This window comes from Triticum urartu, chromosome 6A (assembly GCF_056163025.1).
Source record: "Triticum urartu cultivar PI428250 chromosome 6A, HENAU_Tu73, whole genome shotgun sequence".
In the NCBI taxonomy this organism is placed as follows: domain Eukaryota; kingdom Viridiplantae; phylum Streptophyta; class Magnoliopsida; order Poales; family Poaceae; genus Triticum; species Triticum urartu.
In genome coordinates, this window is record NC_141878.1 from 424,407,721 (window position 1) to 424,415,919 (window position 8,199).

Consider the following 8,199-nt stretch of genomic DNA (forward strand, 5'->3'; position numbering starts at 1 on the left):
TACTTCTCCACAACCTCTATTTTTGATCTTCCTCGAGTATTACCCTCTGGTATCTCGAGAACTATGTTGCTTCCTACGAGTCTTCATCTAGTATTGCTTCTCACCGATTCCAATTTCCCTGGGTTCTGGGTTGTCGTCAACCAAGAACACTGAATAGTGAATTGAGTCCGCACCCCGATTCAAAAACTCTAAGTAATTTTCGTTGCTTACGAGTTTAATAATCCTTCAAGTCATCCCAAGCCTGATCGGCTATATCATTATCGTGCTAAATTTTAACTGTGCTACGTGATCCTTCTCAGAGCACAATTTTTGACGATGAGCTAAGCTTACGCCGATCTTCCTTGTCTTATCATTTCACCTCGAACAGCAAGCTTGATTCCAAGTTGATTCTGAGTTGGTGTCGTATCTGTGGATCCAATAATCTTTCGCTACATCAGTCCTTTTGTTTGATGCAGTCGCTGTTTGATTGCTTCGTCGTTGAGCCTCACGACAAATTTTTCTTTGTGATCATCATCAACATTTTGACTCCTTCCATAATAAGAATCGAATTCTTGATGAGAAATACTATCCTTGCCCCTCGATGATTTATGTTATCAACATCAACTTTATTGCCCTCCCTCCGACACAAAATTGTTCATGTTTTGTGTAGTACTTTGAGTTTCTTTCTATCCAGCTTGTGTTATGTTCTGCCTTGGAGTATTACCATCTTTTATGTCAAGAATGTCGTGAGAATTTCACCACCTCTTAAGAATTCTTGATACAGGTGATACTTCTTGCCATATCTGATCATTCCTTGGTCCTCGTGTTGTTTCTAACCGGAAACCCAGCAATTGAACTATGTTGTGCGACTTCAAAACTTCTAGCAACCCTATTGCTTTGAAGTAAATCGTCGATAATTCATTATTAGACTATTGGTTATCGAATCACCATTCTAACATTGATCATGCTACCTAAGTCCATAATTCAGGTGCACTTTTCAACCAATGTTTAACTGTGTATGTTTTCCTCGAGCATACCTCTTTATATCATTTGATCTGACAATTGTTATCTCCTTGTTCACATAATTGTGGAAATCCATCTTCTAAAAATCTCAATGAATTGTCGCTGAGTTCATCAGCCACCTCCTCGTCCTCTCCTTGGTTAAATGATGAACTCATGATTCGGAACTTGCTTCCATAGTTCATTTCCCGAGAATCCTGCAACTCCATCTCGTCAAATTGTGTTGCACCCCTTCCTTCTCAGGCATCATGAGTCTGAGGTGTCCTGACACCAATTAGAACTGAATCTCGGTCAGATATGATGGTTGGGACATTTTCCAAAAGGCGTAACATTGGATTTTGTATAGCCTAGTACGGTGATGTCATGCCTAGCGCACCTGGCCGGAGGACCCATTGTTATAGTTTCCTTTTTAGCAAGGTTATCTATTCTTTCATGAGGAAATTGTAACACTTATTCTATGAGTGGTTCCTGATGGATCTTTTCTGTATCCAAAGTCTGACCTTTGCTTAAAGACCTTGTCAATGCTATCTCGAAGCATGTATGTGGTACTCTGATTTTCAATAAGAACATTTGAAGCACAATGCTAAAATTTCTTTATTAGTTACCCATACACTGTTGTATGGGTAATGTCATGATATTTCTCTCCCCTTTCCTAAAGGGTTTTCTACGTTATATCCTATCATGGATATCGTTGCTTTGTTTGTCCTTGGGAAGGATATACCCTTGAATTGTGTGTTTAAACACATTTTCCTTTCCATTGTTCTGTTTAAACTAATGATCACATTTTCCTTTCCATTGCTTTGTTTGACCTTTCTCGTGATCTATATAATCTAAGCAGTAATAATTCACTGCTTATGTAAACACCCCAGTGTACAACTTTGTCAGTCAGACCCTGTTTATACTGTTGATGACATTCCGGTAACCACTGATGGACGAGAACTTTGCCTATTGGTTCGCCTCGTTTAACGAGAAGGAAATGGTTCTCTTCGTCCCTCGCCCTTGGTACCGATGTTGTTGCCGACATAACTGACAGGCTATTCCCTGACATGCCTTGCTTACATGATCGTGCAAAACGTCACCGCCCGTCCTACTTTTAACCCACATGGTTGGCCCGTAACCCATAGTTCCACATGATCGAAACCTGACTCTCCTGTACACCCCTGTTGCGAAAATTATTCCTCGTGTTTGACACCGTATGTAATACACGGGTCACCTTCCTAGAGATGATATATTCTGGTATTAGACACAATACTTATTCCCGCTGCTCTAAACCCCTTTTCATGCCCTGTTACACGCATCGAATAATTGCCTATGCGCTTGAAACTTCTATTTTGCACCTTCTTACTTTGATCTCGATAATTTCTGAAGTTTCAATTCGAGTGTTACTTTCTGCCACCTTCCCCGATATTATCTACCAGATAAGCAACCTTGTAGAGGTCCGTCCTTTCGAAGCTACCCCTTATCCTTTCCGTAAGTACGATGGAGATCCTGAAGGAAGGACGACAACTTCATCATGATGCATTGAAGCAGAGAAAGGAAGACATCAACATCGGGATCAACTACTTCGAGAAGGGCAACCAAGAACGAGAAGATCCGTTAGAACTTCGTAACCAGATATTTCCCCCTTACACACCCCTTAAATCTCGGGACGAGATTTCTTGTAGTGGAGGAGAATTGTGACGCCCAGATAATTAAGCTACAGTAACCCTCTACTAATGACGCGACGTTACCACTGTTACGGCACTAAACTCACTCTGATTCAAATCCCATTCGAATTCAAAATTCAACGTCAAGTCAAACGGTAAAACTTTTCAAATATTTAAACTAAAATGTTTGGGTTGAGCCAAATAATCCATACTAAATGCTGCAGAAGAAACCACACTTCTTTAAAGTACTAAATTGCACTATAATAAGTAAAACAGCGACAAAACTATTATTTAGATGCTCTTAAAATAATAAACAAATACAAACTACTGTATTTAATGTGTCAAAATATTTGTGGCAGTGGCATAATTACATATACTAAATTAGGTACAACTTTTGTATTTTTACTAAAACTAAAATAAATAGAAGCTGGGGCAAAAAAAAGAGAAAAGGAAATTAAAAAAAAGAAAAACTAAAAGCTACACTGTGCACTTGTAGCCCAATGCTACAGTGCAGACCCAGACCCACCACGGCCTTTTCCTCCTCCTCTGTACAGAGAGGAGGCAGTGCCCGTGCGTGGCGTGCATCCACGCCCGCCATGGCCTCGTCTGTCGCCGTGTCGATCATCCACCGGCACCCCGAGGTGTATAAAGCCCTCCCCGATGCATCAGACAAACCCTAGGCCAACCATTCCTCCCTCTCGCTCGCCCCTTTCTTTTTCTTCATCGTCCGAGCGCGTGGTCGCTGCCACCTCGTCGATCCCGCGGCCACCGGAATCCCCTCGTCGCTGCAACAAGTCCAGGAGCTCCGCAGTGTTCGTCTACGTCCTCTACGTACCACCGTTTGAGCTGGAGGGGACGACATCGCCGGGATCGACTTCATCTACTTCCTTCGGTCGTCGGCGTTCATCGCCAAATCCGGCTACCCCCTGCTGCTCGTAAGCTACTCACCGAGCCTCCTTGTGCTCCCTAGGTGAGCTCCGCGTCAACCTCCTCTCTTCCCCGCTCATTTTCGTCGCCCCATCGCTTACCCGTCATGACCGAGAGCTCCTCGCCGCCGGGCATGGCGCAGCCATGGCCACAGCCACTACCGCTCACGTTTGAGCACGGCATTGTGCTCCTCGTCTCCCCCGCCTTCCGACGTGACCCATACCTCCTCTCCCCGTGCCCTGCATGGCCGATGGCCAAGCACGCCCGATCACACCAGTCCGTGCTCGCCCCTGCGCGTACTGCGTCGCCCCACGCACCGGGCCGCGCCCGCCCGTAGCCCGCTTCCCCCGTGCGCGCTCGTCGCAATCAGGCCTCGCCCTGCACGCGCGCGTGGCCGCTGCCCGCCGGTCGGCCTCCTCCCGCTGCTACCTTGTTCTGCTGCGCCGCTGCCTCTGCTTCTGTTGTCGCCGCCGCTGCCAACCGCGCCCCGCGCCCGTCTCCGCCTAGTGCTCGCCTAGCCGCACCCTCCGTGGCTCCTCGCCCAGGCCTGCGCCTGCTCAACTGCTGTTGTCGCTGCTGCTTTGCTGTCGCTGCTCGTCCTGCCGTTGCTCTACTCTGCCGCATAGCTGCTGGTTACTGCTGCTGCCGAGCCTTCCTCTGCTGCTTTGCTGCTCTAGCCGCCGCCTGTTGGTGTTGGCTGCTGCTACTAATTACTGTAGATGAGGCTAGCTTTATGAATATTACATCGAGTAACCCCCTCAACTGCCCCTAAACTGCGGTTAAACAAATGTTATCAGGGCTAAAAAAATATGGCAAGGTAGTACACTTGACAAGACTTAAATGTGTTCATTGGACCAAATCCATTTGATGCATGGATTAAATCTTATGAAAATCACAAATTGCTATCTTCTGTTAATAGAGAATATATTTAACCCCTAGGTGTTGCGTGTTGTGAGTGGCCGGCCCTGTGTAATTAGTGTGTGTGTCGCGTGTGTGGCCGGCTGAGCCATTGTCCAGTACGGCCGGCCCCTTGTTTAATTAGGAATAGGTTAGTTAGTGTTAAATTGGTGCCAATTTACTTTAATAGCAAATGACATGTGGACCACCTCTTGGTCATCTCTAATTAATTGACTTAATAGACACAGTGTCTATGACAAGTAGGCCTCACTAAAACTGTTCACACTTTGACCAAGGTCAACCTTGACTGTTCACTGTTGACTTGCTGACTGGACTTTGACTGGCCCCACATGTCGTTGACTATGGCTGGCCCAACCTGGGTATAGAAAGAATCATCCTTATTTAAATTCGAAATAAATAATTAAAACAATTTTGGAATATTAATAAGACTTTGAAAAATCATATAAATTAAACCGTATATCGGATGAAAACACTTTGTACATGAAATTTGCTCAGAACGACGAGACGAATCCAGATACATAGCCCGTTCGTCCACCACGCATCCCTAGCATAGCGAATACGCAACTTTCCTCCTCCAGTTCGTCTGTCCGAAAACGCGAAACACCGGGGATATTTTTCCGGATGTCCCCCTCCCCCTTCACCGGTATCACCTCATACTTCGTTAGGTCACCCCTAGCACCGCGCATTGCCATGTTATGCTTTGTGTTGCTTTGTTTGCTCTATTATTAATTGTATTCCCCCTCCGTTACTCCTTTCCGGTAGACCCTGAGACTGCCGACGACCCCTAGTTCGTCTACGGTGTTGACGACCCCTCTCTCTTGGCAAAGCAACCAGGCAAGCCCCCCCTTGATCACCAGATATCGCCTACTCTCTTTCTACTGCTTGCATTAGAGTAGTGTAGCATGTTACTGCTTTCCGTTATCCTATCTTGATGCATAGCCTGTCCTTGCTACTAGTGTTGTTACCTTTACCTACAATCCTAAATGCTTAGTATATGATGCTAGTGTTCCGTCAATGGCCCTACACTCTTGTCCGTCTGCCATGCTATACTACTGGGCCGTGATCACTCGGGAGGTGATCACGGGCATATGATATATACTTATACTGTTATATTACTTATGACACTGTTCGGAGATGGGGGCTGAAGGGGCGGGTGGCTCCATCCCGGTAGAGGTGGGCCTGGGTTCCCGACGGTCCCTGACTGTTGCTTTGTGACGGAGGGACAGGGCAGGTTGAGGCCACCTAGGAGAGAGGTGGGCATGGCCCTGGTCGGCGTTCGCGGATACTTAACACGCTTAATGGGATCTTGGTATTTGATCTGAGTCTGGCTACTGGCCTATACGCATTAACCATCTACGCGGGGACAGTTATGGGCACTCGACGTCGTGGTATCAGTCGAAGCCTTCGTGAGGTCAGCGACTGAGCGGCGCGCGCCGGATTGGACTGGAACGCTTGCTCTTGTATAAGGGAGGTTAGGTCTGCTCACCGGCCACGTACGCAACGTGCAGGTGTGCAATGGGCGATGGGCCCAGACCCCTGCGCCATAGGATTTAGACGGGTGTGCTGACCTCTCTGTTGTGCCTAGGTAGGGCTGCAACATGTTGATCTTCCGAGGCCAGGCATGACCCAGAAAAGTGTGTCCAGACAAAGGGGATCGAGCGTGTTGGGAAATGTGGTGCACCCCTGCAAAGAAGTTAAACTATTCGAATAGCCGTGATCTTCGGTAACAAGACGACTTGGAGTTGTACCTTGACCTTATGACAACTAGAACCGGATACTTAATAAAACACACCCTCCCAAGTGCCAGATATAATCCGGTGATCACTCTCTAACATGGCGACGAGGAGGGGATCGTCGGGTAGGATTATGCTATGCGATGCTACTTGGAGGACTTCAGTCTACTCTCTTCTACATGCTGCAAGACAGAGACTACCAGAAGCGTAGTCTTCGACAGGATTAGCTATCCCCCTCTTATTATGGCATTCTGTAGTTTAGTCCACCGATATGGCCCTTTACACATATACCCATGCATATGCAGTGTAGCTCCTTGCTTGCGAATACTTTGGATGAGTACTCACGGTTGCTTTCCTCCCCCTTTTCCCCCTTTCCTATACCCGTTTGCTGTGACCAGACGTTGGAGTCTAGGAGCCAGACGCCACTGTCGATGATGACTACTACTACTCGGGAGGTGCCTACTACTACGTGCAGCCCGCTGACAACGACAAGGAGTAGTTTAGGAGGATCCCAGGCAGGAGGCCTGCGCCTCTTTCGATCTGTATCCCAGTTTGTGCTAGCCTTCTTAAGGAAAACTTGTTTACTTATGTCTGTACTCAGATATTGTTCCTTCCACTGACTCGTCTATGATCGAGCTCTTGTATTCGAGCCCTCGAGGCCCCTGGCTTGTAATATGATGCTTGTATGACTTATTTTATTGTTAGAGTTGTGTTGTGATATCTTCCCGTGAGTCCCTGATCTTGATCGTACACGTTTGCGTGTATGATTAGTGTATGATTGATTCGGGGGCGTCACAAACAAGAATGTTTTGTCAATCCTAAAGGTGCTAACAAAATGTGCAAGCTCCAGCGATCCATCTATGGACTAGTGCAAGCATCTCGGAGTTGGAATATACGCTTTGATAAGTTGATCAAAGCATATAGTTTTATACAAACTTGTGGTGAAGCCTGTATTTACAAGAAAGCGAGTGGGAGCACTGCAGCCTTTATGATAAGTATATGTGAATGACATATTGTTGATCGGAAATGATGTAGAATTTTCTAGAAAGCATAAAGGAGTGTCTAAAAGGAGTTTTTCAAAGAAAGACCTCGATGAAGCTGCTTACATATTAAGCATCAAGATCTATAGAGATAGATCAAGACGCTTGATAAGATTTTTCAAATGACTACATACCTTGACAAGTTTTTGAAGTAGTTCAAAATGGAACAGTCAAAGAAGGAGTTGTTGCCTGTGTTGCAAGGTGTGAAGTTGAGTAAAGACTCAATACCTGACCACGGCAGAAAATAGAAAGAGAATGAAAAGTCATTCCCTATGCCTCAGTCATAGGTTCTATAAAGTATGCTATGATGTGTACTAGACCTATTGTGTACCTCACCATGAGTTTGGCAAGAGGGTACAATAGTGATCCAGGAGTGGATCACTGGACAGTGGTCAAAGTTATCCTTAGTGGAATAAGGACAAGTTTCTTGGTTATGGAAGTGACAAAAAGTTCGTCGTAAAGGGTTACGTCGATGCAAGCTTTGACACTGATCCGGATGACTCCAAGTCTCAATATGGATACATATTGAAAGTGGGAGCGATTAGCTAGAGTAGCTCTGTGTAGAGCATTGTAGACAGAAAAATACATACGGCTCTGAATATGGTAGACCCGTAGACTAAACTTCTCTCACAAGAAAAATATGATCACTCTTTGGGTGTTAATCACATAGCGATGTGAACTAGATTATTGACTCTAGTAAACCCTTTGGGTATTAGTCACATGAAGATGTGAACTAATAACATAAAGACGTGAACAATTGGTGTGAAATCACATGACGATGTGAACTAGATTATTGACTCTAGTGCAAGTTGGAGACTGAAGGAAATATGCCCTAGAGGCAATAATAAAGTTTTTATTTATATTTCCTTATATCATGATGAATGTTTATTATTCATGCTAGAATTGTATTAACCGGAAACTTAGTACATGTGTGAA

General features: G+C 45.4%; 1 long non-coding RNA gene across 1 annotated transcript; it reads left to right on the plus strand.

The window, feature by feature from the left end:
- The first annotated feature begins 3,329 nt into the window (after positions 1-3,329).
- On the plus strand, positions 3,330-6,943 carry LOC147965515 (uncharacterized). The gene is made up of 2 exons (XR_015608382.1): positions 3,330-3,615; positions 6,622-6,943. It is a non-coding gene; the product is annotated as an uncharacterized LOC147965515 (long non-coding RNA).
- Positions 6,944-8,199: the final 1,256 nt, after the last annotated feature.